Source organism: Acinonyx jubatus, chromosome E3, assembly GCF_027475565.1.
Source record: "Acinonyx jubatus isolate Ajub_Pintada_27869175 chromosome E3, VMU_Ajub_asm_v1.0, whole genome shotgun sequence".
In the NCBI taxonomy this organism is placed as follows: Eukaryota; Metazoa; Chordata; class Mammalia; order Carnivora; family Felidae; genus Acinonyx; species Acinonyx jubatus.
The window spans coordinates 10,105,230-10,120,546 of record NC_069398.1 but is presented as its reverse complement, the minus strand read 5'-3'; the positions used below and the strand labels follow the sequence as shown (position 1 = coordinate 10,120,546).

The following is a 15,317-nucleotide window of genomic DNA, read 5'->3' as shown; positions in this document are numbered from 1 at the left end:
CAAGTCTGTGACTGGAATGACAGTCTGCTCAACTACCAAAGCTTTGGCCAGAGCGTATGATCTAATGATATAACACCCAGCGGGCAGAGCTGCGTCAGGGCGGCCACAGACAGGATAGTGCGCACCTGGGTCCCTCAATTCAGACTGCCTGGGTTCAAGTCCCAGCTTTGCCACTTCAGAGCTGAATGACCCGGGGCAGGCTAGTTAACTTCCCTGGGCCTCCTTTTCCTCCTCTGAAAATGGAGGGTGACAATAGCCCTCGCCTCTCAGGGTTATCATAAGGGTGGAATGTGTTCGTGTGGACAGTGTGTAGACCATGCCTGGCGGTGCCATTGTAGAAGTGGAGGCAAAAGGAAAACTGGGTAGGGGCACCTGGGTGGCTCAGTCGGTTAGGTGTCCGATTTTGGCTCAGGTCATGATCTTGCATGGTCCATGGGTTTGAGCCCCGCATCAGGCTCTGTGCTGACAGCTCAGAGCCTGGAGCCTGCTTTGGATTCTGTGTCTCCTTCTCTCTCTCTCTGCCCCTCCCCCACTCGCACTGTCTCTCGGTCTCTCAAAAATGAATAAATGTTAAAAATTTTTTAAAATAATTAAAAATTTTTAAAAGAATAAAAAAAATAGGGGCGCCTGGGTGGCTCAGTCGGTTAAGCGCCTGACTTCGGCTCAGGTCATGATCTCGCGGTCCGTGGGTTCGAGCCCCGCGTCGGGCTCTGTGCTGACAGTTCAGAGCCTGGAGCCTGTTTCAGATTCTGTGTCTCCCTCTTTCTCTGACCCTCCCCTGTTCATGCTCTCTCTCTGTCGCAAAAATAAATAAATGTTAAAAAAAAAAAATTAAAAAAAAAAAAAAGGAAAACTGGGTAATCGTGGCCCTGTCTTTATTTAAAACTTTGATTTTATTGTTCATCAGGGATAGTTTTGCATTCCTTTTGATTGCTTTTTTTTTTTTTTTTTTTGAATATTGCACCAAAATATTCTTTATCTTGATGACTGGGTTTTTTGGTGCCCTCTTAAATCTTGCACCCATAGGAGAGGGCCTCTTTGCCTTACCCTCATCCTGGCCCTGACCCTTAGGAAGCAACATGCAAGTTTTCATGGGTCTGAAGGGGGCTCGGTGTCATTACATTTAAAGAAATGTAGATACAGGGCGCCTGGGTGGCTCAGTCAGTTAAGCTCAGGTCACGATCGTGACTTCAGCTCAGGTCACGATCTCGTGGTCCATGAGTTTGAGCCCCGAATTGGGCTGTGTTGACAGCTCAGAGCCTGGAGTCTGCTTCAGATTCTGTGTGTGTGTGTGTGTCTCTCTCTCTCTCTCTCTGCCCCTCCCCAGCTTGCACTCTGTTTATCTCTCTCTGAAAAATAAATAAACATTAAAAAAAACTTTTAAAAATGTATATACATATACACTACTTGTGCAGCACCTACTATGGTGTTCTGGTATTGGGGACGGAGCTGTGAATAGATATTCACAGTTTTGGTTCTTGCTCTCGAGTTGACAGCTGACTGATGGTAAGAGCACCATGTTGAAAAATCTCTGAGGCTAGGCTTTGGTAGGGTCTAAATGGACTGGATAAACAGCTCCAGAGTCTTCTGGCAAAGGGGGAGAGGGAGGAAGGGAGGCAGAGCTGGATGAAGGGAGACGTGAGGGGCAGAGGGCAAAGGAGTGGGAAGGCCAGCAGACAGCCTCCCAGGCAGAGGGCTTTGAAGGTTAACTGAAATGCAGAGCCACGTTTCCCCAGAGGGTTTCTGTTAGACAGCCATCTTCCCACCCCCAGAGGGAGCCTGGCTCCTTCCATCAGCCTGGGAGAGGTGGGTCAGGGGTGTGGGCCTGGTGGAGGTGATGGCTCCCACCTCGAAGGCTTGTGAAGTTTGAGATGAACGGCTGAAGTTCAGGACAGGCGCATAGTAGGTCAGCCTCTTTCTTTTTAAGCAGGGGCTCCTCCCTTGGAAAGATAAGACATTGCCCCAGAGTCAAAATAGCTAAGTTTATTAAGTGTTTACTGTGTACCAGGTACTTCCCACCCATAATTTCATTTAACCCTTAAAAATAACTACTGTTTTTGTCACCTGTTCTGTAGGTGATGGAAGGAGATTCAGAGAGCATCTAAATAAAAGGTGTACAAGGCCACATTGCCTGCATGTGTTTGTCCTGTGGGGCCATTGCTGTCCAAGATGGCAGCCACTGGTCACAGGTGGCCCTTGAGCACAGCAAATGTGTCTAGTGTGAAGATGGGAGGGAATTTAAAATTTTACTTAACCCTAACTAACATATCTAACCCTAACATTTCATTGAAAAAACTGAAGCAGTGTATTTTTCTGTGAAAACGACTTGATTGTTTTAGTGGGATTCCATTTCACTTCAATTGTTGGAAATTTAACATCCAAATTAAAACTGTTGTAAAATACACATGGGCATTAGAAGACTTAGCATATATAAAAAAAAGAATGTAAAATATCTCATTAATAATTTTTTAAAAATTTACTTATTTTTGTCACAGTCGCTATACCCAACGTGGGGCTCAAACTTACAACCCCGAGATAAGGAGTTATATCCTCTTCTGACTGAGCCAGCCAGGCGCTCCTCATTAATAATTTTTTTAATGTTGATTCCATGTTGAAATTATAATATGTTGGATCTATTAAGCCAAACAAAACATATTATTAAAAATTAATTTCACCTCTTAACAAACTTTTAAAATGTAGCTACTGGAACATTTAAAACAATGTAACTCGTTTGCAATGCAATTGTATTGGACAGAACTGAGCTGGAATATGAACCCAGGAAGTCCTTGTCTGGAATTCAGGCTTTGTCCGTGTCCCGTGGCTCACATGTTTGGAAGGTGAAGGATGGAGTGACCCTGAGAGTTCTCTAGAATATCAGATTCATCTTCCTTCAGTGCCTGCTATCTCCTTCAAGACCTAGTTCTCCCCAGAGTGGCCTTTTGACTCTGATGACTTTCCAGCAACCTCAGCTAACCAAGACTTCTTATTAGACAGGGGGACAGAAGCTTTCTGCATCTGCTTTCCTGCTATTGAATTTCTGATGTGTGCCAGGCACTGTGAACAAAACAGACAACAACCCCTGTCCTCAAGGAATTTATATTCTGTTGGGGAAGGCAAAAGTAAAAAAGAGAAATATATAAAATTCTAGGAGCTTAGTGACAAATGCCAAGAAGAAATAAGGAAAGCAGGAAGTGGATGGGAGTTATTGGGGACTGTATTAGTTCGTTATGGCTGCTGTGATAACTTATTACAAATGTAACAGCTTAAAAGAACCCTTATGTTTTGTTTATTTATTATTTTTAATGCTTATTTATTCTGAGAGAGAGAGAGAGAGGGAGAGAGAGAATCCCCAAGCAGGCTCCAAGCTGTCAGCACAGAGCCCCAAGCTGGGCTTGATCCCACAAACCCTTGAGATCATGAGCAAAAACCAAGAGTCAGAGGCTTAACTGACTGAACCACCCAGGAGCCCAACAACCCATATTTATTATCTCACAGTTTTGGAGGTCTGAAGTCTACAGTGGGTCTGCAGGACTGAGTTCCTCCTGGAGGCTCCAGGGGAGAATCCATTTCCTTCCTTGCCCAGCTTCTAAAGGATACTCACATGCCTTGGTTCTTGGCCATGCATCACTCCAACCCCTGCTTCCTTGTCATATATCCTTCTCTGACGTTTGCTCTTCTGCCTGCCTCTTATAAGTACCCTTGTGATTCTATTTGGCTCACCCAGGCCATCTCCTTATCTCAGAATCCTTATTTAATCAAATCTGTAACATTTGCAATCTCTCCTTTTGCTATGGAAGGTAACATATTCACAGGTTCCTGGGAACAGGATGTGGACATCTTCTAAGGAAGGCATTATTCTGTCTACTACAGGGACTGAAATTTGAGATAAGGTGATCAGGAAAGGACTAATTAAGATGACAGTGGAGTAAAGACCTGAGGGAGTTAGGGAGTACGCAGATACCTGGTGAAAGAGTCTTCTGGGCAGGAGAAAGAGCATGTGCAAGGGTCCTGAGGTGGGAGTATGGCTGGTATGTTTGAAGTTGTCTGGAGCGGAGAGATCTAGGGGCAGAATGGTAGGAACTGAGGTCAGAGAGGTGATAGCGGGGAGGGCAAGGGAAAGGGAGAGGCAGGTCATGAAGGGCCTTGTAGATGATTTTAAGAAATGTATCTTATTCTCTGAGTGAGATGGGAAGACTTAAGAGACTTCCCCTAAGTAGATACTCAATAGTTAGCTATGAAAAATGCCTAAAACCAAGTGAAATGAGAAATGAAAACTGGGGTATGAACAGGTAAAAGGAGAGTAAAGAAATGTGAAGGGATATGACAGAGCACAGGGATCAGCAAATGCAAAGAAGTAAGCCTTCAGTGTATGAGGGGAAAGGGCTAATATCTATATTTTTCAGAGAACTCAGGTCCATGAGACAAGTCCTTAAACCGGGTAGAAAGACAAGCAAAGGGGTGTGGACAGATAACTGGAAAAAGATGAAATGCACTTACCTGAGCACTTGGGGGAAGGATCAGCCTAACCAGCAAACAAAGAAATGCAAACCACAAACAGCTACATTTGCCACGTAATGGTTTTAGCAATGATAATGCTGGCTCTGGCCAGCATGGAGCAAGGTAGACTCAGGAACGCTGGATGCAGGGGGTCTGACCCTTTTAGAAAACAGTTTGGCACTGGCTTTCAAAACCTTAAACATGGGCATTCTCATTGGCCCCATAAAACCATGGCTGGTAATCTAGCCCAAGGGCATAATTCTAAATCTGGAGAAAGCCTTGTTCATTGCAGCCAAACAGTAGAGACAGCTGAACTGTAAGCAATAGGTTAAATAGGCCAGGAGGATCATTCCTCTGATGTTTTTGTCAAGTAGTATTAATTAAGTGCCAGTTGTGTGCCAGGCAACGTTCTAGGTGCCAGGAATACAGCCATGAACAAAATATCCCAAGCTCCCTGACCTCGTGGGCCTTATAGTCTAGTGAAGGAGAAAGACATGGACAGACTATATGATGAAGAACAAAGTGTGGTTAAGCGGCAGGGAGTGATGGATATTTGTAGGGTGAATAACTGTCTCAATTTGCTGGGGATGGAGGGAGGTTCCCAGCACATAGGATTTTCAGTTTTAATATTTTTTTTAATGTTTATTTGTGTGTGTGTGTGTGTGTGTGTGTGTGTGTGTGTGAGAGAGAGAGAGAGAGAGAGAGAGAGAGAGTAAATGGGGGGGGGGGGACAGAGAGAGAGGGAGACACAGAATCTGAAGCAGGCTCCAGGCTCTGAGCTGTCAGCACAGAGCCCAACGTGGGGTTCAAATTCATGAAGTTGTGTGCTTAACCAACTGAGCCACCCAGGTGCCCCAGATTTTCAGTTTTAAAAAACTGGGACAGTCCTGGGCCAACTGGGATAAGTTGGTCACCAGATAAGTTATCCCAGTTGGTCACCCTAAGATGGGCAGCCTTTTAATGGGGTGGTCTGGGGCTTCCTGAGGAGGTAGCATTTGATTAAGGACTGAATGAAGCAAGGGAGTGAACCATGGGAATGCTAGCAAAGCGGCTTTCTAGGCAGAGAGAATAGTATGTGCAAAGGTCCTGAGCCGGGAGTGTTCTTGGGGACATTTGAAGGACTTAAAGAAGGTCAGGGTGTCTGAAGCATAGCACCAGGAAAGAGACTAGTAAGAGATAGGTTTTAGAGAGGGAAGTGGGGGTTAGCCTCTGACCCTTGCAGGAAAAGGAAGAACTTTGGATTTTATTTTAAGCCCAGTGGAAATCTTTGGAGAGTTTAAGCAGGGAAATGAGATGGTATAATTTATGATTTTAGAAAGATCACTTTGGTGGTTGTGCGGAGAAGGGAATGTTGGTGGGTGTGGGGTGGGGGACAGAGTGGACTCAGGTAGACCCAATGGGAGGTGTTTGTAATCTAGGGCAGTGGTCTCGAACTCAAGCCTGCATCGGAAGCACCTACCTGCAGGGCTTGTTAAACATGGCCTCTGGGCCTTGACCCTGGAGCCTGCATTTCTTCCATCCAAGTACTAACCAGGCCTGGCCCTACTCAGCTTCCAAGATCAGAAGAGACGGAGTGCGTTCAAGGTGGTATGGCCGTAAAGTGGATTCTAACCAACTCCCAGGTGGTGCTGAGGCTGCTGGTCCTGGATCACTTTGAGTTAGGGGACAATGGTGGCTTGCACTAAGGCCGTACCAGTGCTCAAGTCAAGTCTCGTCTGGGACGCATCAGCCCCGTTTTGGTTCTCTTGTAACTTGGTTGCACCAAGGAGAATATCTCAATTTGATAGCAGTGTGGCTGTAACACTGTTCTACCCTTCTCCCTTTTATTTTAGTAAAGAGACAGCAGGCCTCTCAGAGCTCTCAGCAGAGAACTCTGCTTAAAATTTGAGTTTTTGGGGAGGTCTTCACTGTATTTATTTTTTATGGTTGCTTACAACTTATGACAAACAATATTGGTTTTCCTTTTACAAGAGTGTTACAAAGCTTCCATTTTTCAATAAACGTATTTAGTTTTTTTAGAAGTGAGAGTTGCTTTTTTATAAATCTGTGAAGTAAATAATGGTGTGGGTAAAACTCAGATATGACACATCTATAGATGGCGGTTCTTGAGTGACCGCAGTTGGGGAAATGGGACCCTGAGCCTTAGTTTGCTTGGGTCCTGGAAACCCAACACTTGATGTCATTGGGTATTTCATAAACACAGCAATTCCTCACCGTCTCTAGGCCACAGTCTGGTAGCCCACTGTACCCCACTATCTCCCATTTTCTGCTGTTCATGCCTTTATTTATTCAACCCACATTTACTGAGCACCTACTAGCTTCTGGGTCCAAGTCTTAAAGTCTGTTTGCAGCATCCCCTTGGGAAGCATTTTATGGGTGATAATCGTTCTTGGAAAGAACCTTCTCAACAATTTCCTAAGTGGAAACATAAAATGAATGTGGATATGTGTCCCTGATAATGTTTCTCTCCTGTCCTTCTGTGAAGAGAGAGAAAGAAAGAGATGGGGTTGGTAGGTATGCTGGGAATTACAATCCCGCCTCCTCCATTATACACCCAAAGAGTGTAATGCTCACATGAATGTCACCTGTCATGTGTGTCCTACTGGGGAAAACAAAGGACTGGAACAGGCATAGGTTACGGGACATCATTGTCAGATTTTAAACAGAAGATTGTAAGCTCAGATTTGGGCGTTAGAATGTTTGTCTTGGCAGTTGAGAGAATGGAGGGAAGACTCTGGATGGCAGGTTAAGAGATCTCTTTGGGCAAGTTATATCAACTTTCTGGGCCTAAATATCTGTAGGTTCAAGAAGGTAGATCATGTTTTCTCTTGTAATATGCAAGAGTTCACAAAATAAAGTGACACCAAATCATGGGAACGTTGAAGGATGGATTCTCACCAAATGGGAAGCGTGTGTCTGAGAACAGTCTGAGCTAGGACCCAGACCCTGAGGCAGGTGTGGAGGACTGTGAGGGACGCTCAAGGCTGGAGGCAGTCGCTCTCCCAAGCTGCTGGTCTGGAGGAGCAAGGAGAGGATGTGTGATTGCCGGGGAAGATTTGCTCTGGGCAGAGCAGTCCAAGGATGGTGTTGAAGAGGACCGCACAAGTAAAGCTGTAAGGACTCCCACCAGGCGGGTGTAACACCAAGCCGTGTGGGGTGGAGTAGCTGCAGGGGTTTATTTAGTGATGATTAATAAAGTGAATTTCACCTCGGTTCGCAAGGGTGCAATTAAACATGCAAATGATTTAACAAAGTTAAAAGATTTTACACATATAATGATTACACCTAAGGATCAAATGTGATAATGGTAGACGCGAACATACTCCGTGGGCTCCAGAGCCCTGCGTCACAACTCCCGCCTGCTACTGATGCATCTCTGTAGGGTAGGCTGGGTGCACTCCCAGAGTCTCAGTCCAGCGCTTGCTCTTGTATTGCGGGGCCATGTTTCCCACAGGGCGTGGGAAAAGAGCAGCGTAGACCTATGTCCCTTTTCCAGTTGCCTGTGCCTCCTTCCTTGAGCTCTGAGTAGCCGACGCTCTTTCCTAGTACTCGACGGCAGCCCTGGGGTCTGAAACTCTCCCTCTTGCCCCTGGCCACTTTGGGGTCCGGACTGTGATTTCTGGCTACTTTGAACGAAGAAGTTTGAGAAAATAAGAGCCATGGCCAAGTTGGGTCTGAGATGATGGTTCAGAACTCTGGCTCATGGCGTTGGGTAGACCTGGTTGAAATCCCGGCTCTGTCACTTGCTAGTTGTGTGATGTTGGGAGAGCCCCGGTGTCACTCTGGGTCCTCTAAGAGGCTCTGGGAAGCAACGTGCAAGGACTTCATTAGGTGGAACATTTATGTGACAGAAGTCAGACTGCGATGAAAGTCTGACCCTGAGGGAAGGAGAGAGGGTTGTGTGGAAACGTCTGAATGGCATAGTATGAAAAAGGTCAAGGTGTCCCAAGTTGGCTGTCAGAGGAGTCCTGTGTTTTCTAGGACTGGGCCTGCCTTAGTTTCCCTGCTATGCTCTATCACTGATGAGGTGGGTAGATTTCAGGTCCAGCGGGTGCACTCTCGTGGTTACCATACCCATAACCTCTCACAAGACTGGTTATGATCAAATGAAGCAAGGCACTTCATATGAGATCCGGCATAGAGTAAGGACTCCACACATTTTAGCTATTATTATTATTATTATTACCCAAATACTCTTTTGAAGTCAACAAAAGAGTTTTCTTTTTGCTACCAAGCATTCCCTAGACCAGACGCTGCTAATTCAGATTCCCTCCCTGTAAGCGAGTGGACCAAGTCTAATACCTTAGGCAGTGGTGGGGACTGTGATAAACTCAAGAGTGCGTGCTTTATTTAAAACATTTTGAAAAATGGCTGGATCCACGAAAAGCAAACACATCTGTGGGCTGAATTTGGTCTACTGCTCTCCAGTTTGAAATCTCTGCCTTATATGCACAAGGTTGTCTGTAACACTTCCTGATATTCTGGGTTTGCAACAGCCAGGGAGTCAATTTAATTAAAAGAAAACAAAAATAGTTTGGGTGGGTTTTTTCCCCTTTCTTGCTGACAAATTTATGGTGTGTTTGACCAAACTGAGAGATCTGACTGGTTGATTTTGGTTTTGTACAGAGCTTCAGTGTTGACTTATCTGAGAGGTTTAGAAGGTGGATGTGGGGTATGAACGGCATGGGTTGGAGTCTTGGCTCCCCCATTTTCCAGCTACGGGATCTTGGGAAAGTTGGGACATCTCTGTAGCTCAGTCTGCCTGTCTGTAAAATGGGGACAGTTCCCCTCATGGGGTTGCTATGAGGATTTAGTATACGGAAGGTGCTGAGAACACTGCCCAGACCAAGTAAGGCTGAATAAGTGTTGATGTTATTCTGGGGTTGGGCAAAGGAGAGAGAACATGGCTTTTCTTCATCATTTTATTTCACATAAGCCTAAAACTTAATGGTGGGTATAACACCCAAATATGAATGAATTTCTCCTACCCTGGTGATATAATCACATATAATAATGTCACTTACATAAGCTTTCCTACCTCCCTGTTAAAGCCACCCACACTCTGCTCCACTTCATGCCGTGATAGAATTTTTCTCCCACAGGGAAAGAGACACCCAACTTTATACTAATTATCACTGTAAAGCAGGGACCAACAGGGGATGCTGGAAAAGGTGGATTTTTCAGTAATTTGTTGGTTAGGGGGAAAGTGTTTAGAAGCAGTGAATCAGGCCTGGAGACCTCAGAAGAGCCAGTGGGGGTCATGGGCCAGAAGCAAGCCATGGCCTCCTCCAAATTAGGTGGGCTTGGCCTATACCTTAGAGGAAAAGAGTCTGTGAGCGAGCCCTCTGCAGATAAACACTGATGTGCTGTTTCTTTCCTTCCTTCCTTTCCTCCTCCTCCTCCTCCTCCTCCTCCTCCTCCTCCTCTTCTTCTTCTTCAATTCTGAAACATGTTCTACATGTGATGCATGCTCATTGTGGAAATTGTAGAAAATAGAGGGGAACAAAATAGAAGTGTAAAAGTCAGAACATGTTCAGCTTCAAGTGTCAGAAATCAATCCCAACCTGGTGTAGGTGATTCAAGAGAATGTATCAATGCAAGGATGTTGTTCCAGGGATGAGTCAGGCAGGGCTACATCCAGGGCTCAAACAATCCTGGCAAGGTGCTGTCTTGCTCACTGTATTCATTTCTCCATTTCTTCTGCCTATTCCAGGCAGAAGAGGTCTAAAAGTAAACACGACTAACTCTAGACTAATTCCCATCATTTGAAGAACGCTACTGGAAAGAAGAGTCTCAGGGAGGGATATGATTGGCTGGGCATGTATCACATGTGCATCCTTGAGCCAATCAGCCAATCCTTGTGGCTACAAATGAAATGTTCTGATTGGACATGTTAGTGAGCCAGTGGCTGGGAAGGTGGAAACAAGTCCCCCTTGAAATACAAGGAATAGGTTTCCCATAAGAAGGAGGGTTTTTGTTCCAGAAGAAAGAAGAGAAAGGGATGAGTTGATGAAAACATGAGGAGTCACTTTAAGATGCAAATACAAATTTCTAATACTCCCACCAGAAATAAGGGCTGCTGACTTCTTGATGTAGATCCTCCCAGAATTCCCTAGTCACCATCTAATGTGTCTATACTTACAAGTATGTGTTAGACATATAGAACATTGAAATGCCCAAGAAACTTTTGTAAATGATTTTGACTGCCCCCATCAAAAATATCAATTACATATCTCGAAATCCAAATGGTTTATTTCCTTGGTCAGAAAATCAAAGAATATAGACAAGCAAAAATGAAATCTAATTTATGACTGGTTGCAGCTGACAGTAAGACTTTCAAGAAGGCAAGTAAAAAGCAAGGTTGAAATAAAGGGATTTGTTATGTCTCCTCTTATGACAGCCTGTCTTCTCTTCATGGTGCTTTCCACATTTATAATTATTTATTAACTACTTGCAGTGGCTTATGTAAAATTATTCCATTATGAGCTATTCCAGGTACACACAAAAAAACTGTGGGCTGATTTAGTGAACAACCATTTATGCTTCACTCAGCTTAAGAAATGTAGCATAACAAATACAATCTCATCCCGCTGGACCCCATCTCAGTCCTGTGCCTTTTCTTCTGTCTCTCTCTCCCTTCCCAGTGATGATCTTTATCCTCAGAATGCATTTTTTATTCCATGTACATTAAAATTTTTTTTAAGTTTATTTCTTATTTTTAGTAATCTCCACACCCAACCTAGGGCTCGAACTCCTGACCCTAGGATCAAGAGTTATAGGCTCCATTGACTGAACGAGCCAGGTGCCCCTCCATGCATATTTTTATACTTTTCATTATGTATGAATGATCTGTTATCAACATGTAGTATTGTGTTGCATGTTTTAAAACTTTGAGTAGAATCCTGCTGTACATATCATTTCATGATTTAGCTTTTCCCCCCACTATTATGATTTTTTCAATTTATCAAAATTATGTTTCACTTATTCCATTTATTCACTTATTTCACTACTGCTGTTACTACTACTGGTTACGATGGCATTCTACTGGACAACCGTATCACAATTTACTTACCCATTCTCCTGTAAGTGGGCATTCAGCTTTCTTCTGTCATAAACAGTGCTGCTATACACACTCCTGGACATCTCTCCTCGTGAAAAGTGACGGAGCTTCTCCAGTCCTACGGTATATACTCAGGAATGGAACTGGTAGGCTGTAGAGTTGGCACGTCTCCAGCTCAACTAGGTGCCACCAAACTGCTCTGCAGAGTGGATGTGCCAATGTACACTCTTACCAGCCACCCATGAGGCTTCCTGTTTCTCCAGAATTTGGTTTTGTCACATTTTCCATCTTTGCCGGGTGATGCATGTGAGCTTCTGGTCCTTCGCACCTGTTGTTTGATCCTGGATAGCTGGAATCATACATCTTGTTCACCATGGTTTTCCTGGCACTTAGCACAGCTCCTGGGACATAGTAGATGTTCAGGATTGGGGGTTGACTGAGAAAGAGTTTTCTGGTTCCTCCCCTTTGCTACAGAAGACACCTGTTCTCCAGCAAACCTGCTTCTGTCTACTCCTCTCCTTTGAAGATCAGAGACCTCCCACACACTAAATGGAGAGAACAGTTTGGGGCTCCCCTAATTGCCTTTCATTTGGGCAGCAGTTCTGAAAACCTATGCACGGGCATCAGGATCACCTGGAGGCCTTGTGGAAACACGGATGGCTGGGTGTCACCCTCAGAGCTTCCCGTTCAGGATGTCCAGGGTGCTCTAAGAATTCACATTTCTGATGAGTTCCTACCTGGTGTTGATGCTGCTGGTTTGCGAAGCATACGTTGAGAACCAGTATATCAGAGAAACATCCAGTCCAAACATTTTGGATATGTTCTGTGTGGCATGCCCGTAAAGAGACTCACACCAGTCAGAGTGGCTAAAATGAACAAATCAAGAAACTATAGATGCTGGTGAGATGTGGAGAAACGGGAACCCTCTTGTACTGTTGGTGGGAATACAAACGGATGCAGCTGCTCTGGAAAACAGTGTGGAGGTTCCTCAAAAAATTAAAAATAGATCTACCCTATGACCCAGCAATAGCACTACTAGGAATTTACCCAAGGGATACAGGAGTGCTGATGCATAGGGGCACTTGTACCCCAATGTTTATAGCAGCACTTTCAACGATAGCCAAATTATGGAAAGAGCCTAAATGTCCATCAACTGACGAATGGATACAGAAGATGTGGTTTATATATACAATGGAATGCTACCTGAATGAGAAAGAATGAAATCCTGCTATTTGCAGCAACATGGATGGAACTGAAGGGTATTATGCTAAGTGAAGTAAGTCAGTCAGAGAAAGACAGAGATCATGTTTTCACTCATATGTGGATCTTGAGAACCCTAACAGAAGACCAAGGGGGAAGGGAAAACAGTTACAAACCAAGAGGGAAGGAGGCAAACCATAAGAGCCTCTTAAGTACAGAGAACAAACTGAGGATTGATGGGTGGGGGTGGGGGAGAGGGGAAAGTGGGTGATGGGCATTGAGGAGGTCACTTGGTGGGATGAGCACTGGGTGTTGTATGTAAGCCATTTGACAATAAATTACATTAAAAAATAAAATACAACAAAAAAAAAAAAAGAGAGAGAGAGAGAGACCAAATGCAAACTTTCAAAAGTCATTCCCAACGTGGATAGAGGAAGGAATAAATGTTTCATCCAACTCCACTTGGCTGGAATAGGGAAAGGAGGAGCCAGAATTCTGAATTCTGGGTCCCTCGAAAGTTCAAGACAGGTGGCAGCCCTTACAGAGACTGATCTAATTCAAAAAGAATATATTGGGCGGCCGCTGGCAAGTTTTCATATCTTCTACAAGATTTCAAGGCAGGATCTTTTTTTCCACTGATACTTCTGAGACCATCCCTATCTTCTCTTCTTTCCCCTCCTCCTCCTCCTCTTCCTCTTTCTTCTTCATCATCATCAAACATTAATTTAATTCAAGTGTAGATTTGATTGTCATGATATCACAATAAAGACAGCTACCATTTATAGAGGGCTTGATTACAAGTACTTTATAATCTCATCTAATCAGCATTATTGCATCTAATCCTGCCTTAGGCCTCTCCGACTCCAATGTTGTGTTCTTTATTATTCCTATACACTGTATTTCCGTAAGTGTTGGTCTGTTCATTCATTCATTTATCCATTCATTCATTCCTTCACCAAATATCTACTGAGCACCTGCTATGCAATGGGCATCCTGCTGCTGATGTGGGCACAAAAGACAGACAAAATCCCTGCTGTTATAGTGCTTACAAACACTTATATTTCCAATCCTAAAAAAGGGGTGATACTATCCCTCACTTAGGGTTGCTATAGGGATTAGGGAAATGTGCCCTGGTACACAGTAAGGGCTCAATAAATGTTGGCTCCTGGCCTCCTTTAACCCCCAGAGCTGGTAGCTTTCTATTCACATATGTTGGGGAGAACTGTTGGAACCATTTCTGAGACTATGTTCTTCTAGAAAGTGACATTTCCCTGTCCTTAGAATTCATGCAACCCACATGTTATTAACCTATCTGAGCAAAAGCCCATTTTCCTGGGCTCTCTGGGCTAGACTCGGGCTCTTGCTCCCCGCTGCCTCCTCTCCTTCTCATCTTCCTCTCAATTCTAGCTAGGATCTCAGACTATACATGAGTTTCGACAAACCAATGCTTTGGGAAAGCTTTGTGCAATTTTGAGCGATGAAAAAAATGGAGAAATAAGGGCTCCAGGCGACTGGTGTGATAGAGAAGAGAGGAAAAAGATAAGAGAAATGTGCAGCTTAGGAGGATGTTTGCACAGGCAACGAGAGAAAAATAAGTAACAAATGTCTGCTTAGAGGTATTTTCCTTCAAGCGTCTGGAGCTTTTGAAGAACTGGGATAGGAGAAATCTACATTTTAGGAATCTAGGCTGCTGTTTATGTAATTTCCACCTTTGAGGGCTTCAGCTCCATCCTCGCTGACTGCGTGCTAGTCATTTCTTTGTCAGGCTCAGTTTTAGTGATTTTCATCCCCCCCCCCCCCCAACAAGGGGGTTTAGCTGTGCAACATAGTCAATGCACTGAAGCCCAAATTGGAGATCTCTCTCACTACAGATGACATAATTCAGAAGGGAAAAGTCACATGAAAACTGTACATTTCTTTCCACAGGCTTAGCAGAAGCTACACCTGGATTCCTGCAGCTGAACGGATGTAACCGTTCTATTCAGTTGGGCTTTTCTATTCAGTTACCTCCTTGTGGTGAGTGCAGAGCTTGGGTGTGTGTGTGGGGGTTTATTCCTCATCAACCTTGTGACCTTGGGCAAGGTCCCCGATCTATTAGAATCTCACTTTTCTCATCTGTGGAAAGATAACCATGACAAAATATATCCTCGGAGGTAGTTTCAGTGGGAGGGTTAAATGAGATACAATTTAGGAGTTCTTGGCATAGTATCTGGAGCATATTTACATTCTATAAATAAGGGCAAAAATTTCTTACCATCCAGACTTTTCTCGTGAAAAGGTCTGAAGCTTATACAGCAATCAAGGTAGGCAAAGTGGAATTCTATGGGCCCCAGCTTCTCGTCCTGCCACCTCTGAGACTTTGGGAAAGTCATTTCCTCCTCTGAGGCTTTGTTTTCTCCCAGTTTGGTGGGGGAGAGAAATTAGGGGGAAGGTTGGAGGCTTTAAAGGCCTAAAGAGATAATAAATAATAACCTATACATAATGTACTATATGTATAATAAACTCTGTAATAGCTAGCATATTATATATATATAAAACATACCATAGCATACTGCATATT

At 44.1% G+C, this 15,317-nt stretch overlaps 1 long non-coding RNA gene across 5 annotated transcripts in view; it reads left to right on the top strand.

Moving 5' to 3' along the window:
* Positions 1 to 5,261: 5,261 nt before the first annotated feature.
* The window catches only part of LOC106970553 (uncharacterized), a 238,579-nt gene continuing 228,523 nt past the window's right edge, over positions 5,262 to 15,317 (top strand). The window contains exon 1 of one of the 5 annotated variants that reach the window (XR_008294582.1): positions 5,262 to 14,773. This is a non-coding gene — a long non-coding RNA (uncharacterized LOC106970553). The remainder of the gene's footprint in view (positions 14,774 to 15,317) is intronic. The other 4 variants (XR_008294580.1, XR_003415265.2, XR_003415266.2 and 1 more) reach the window with 4 other exon arrangements.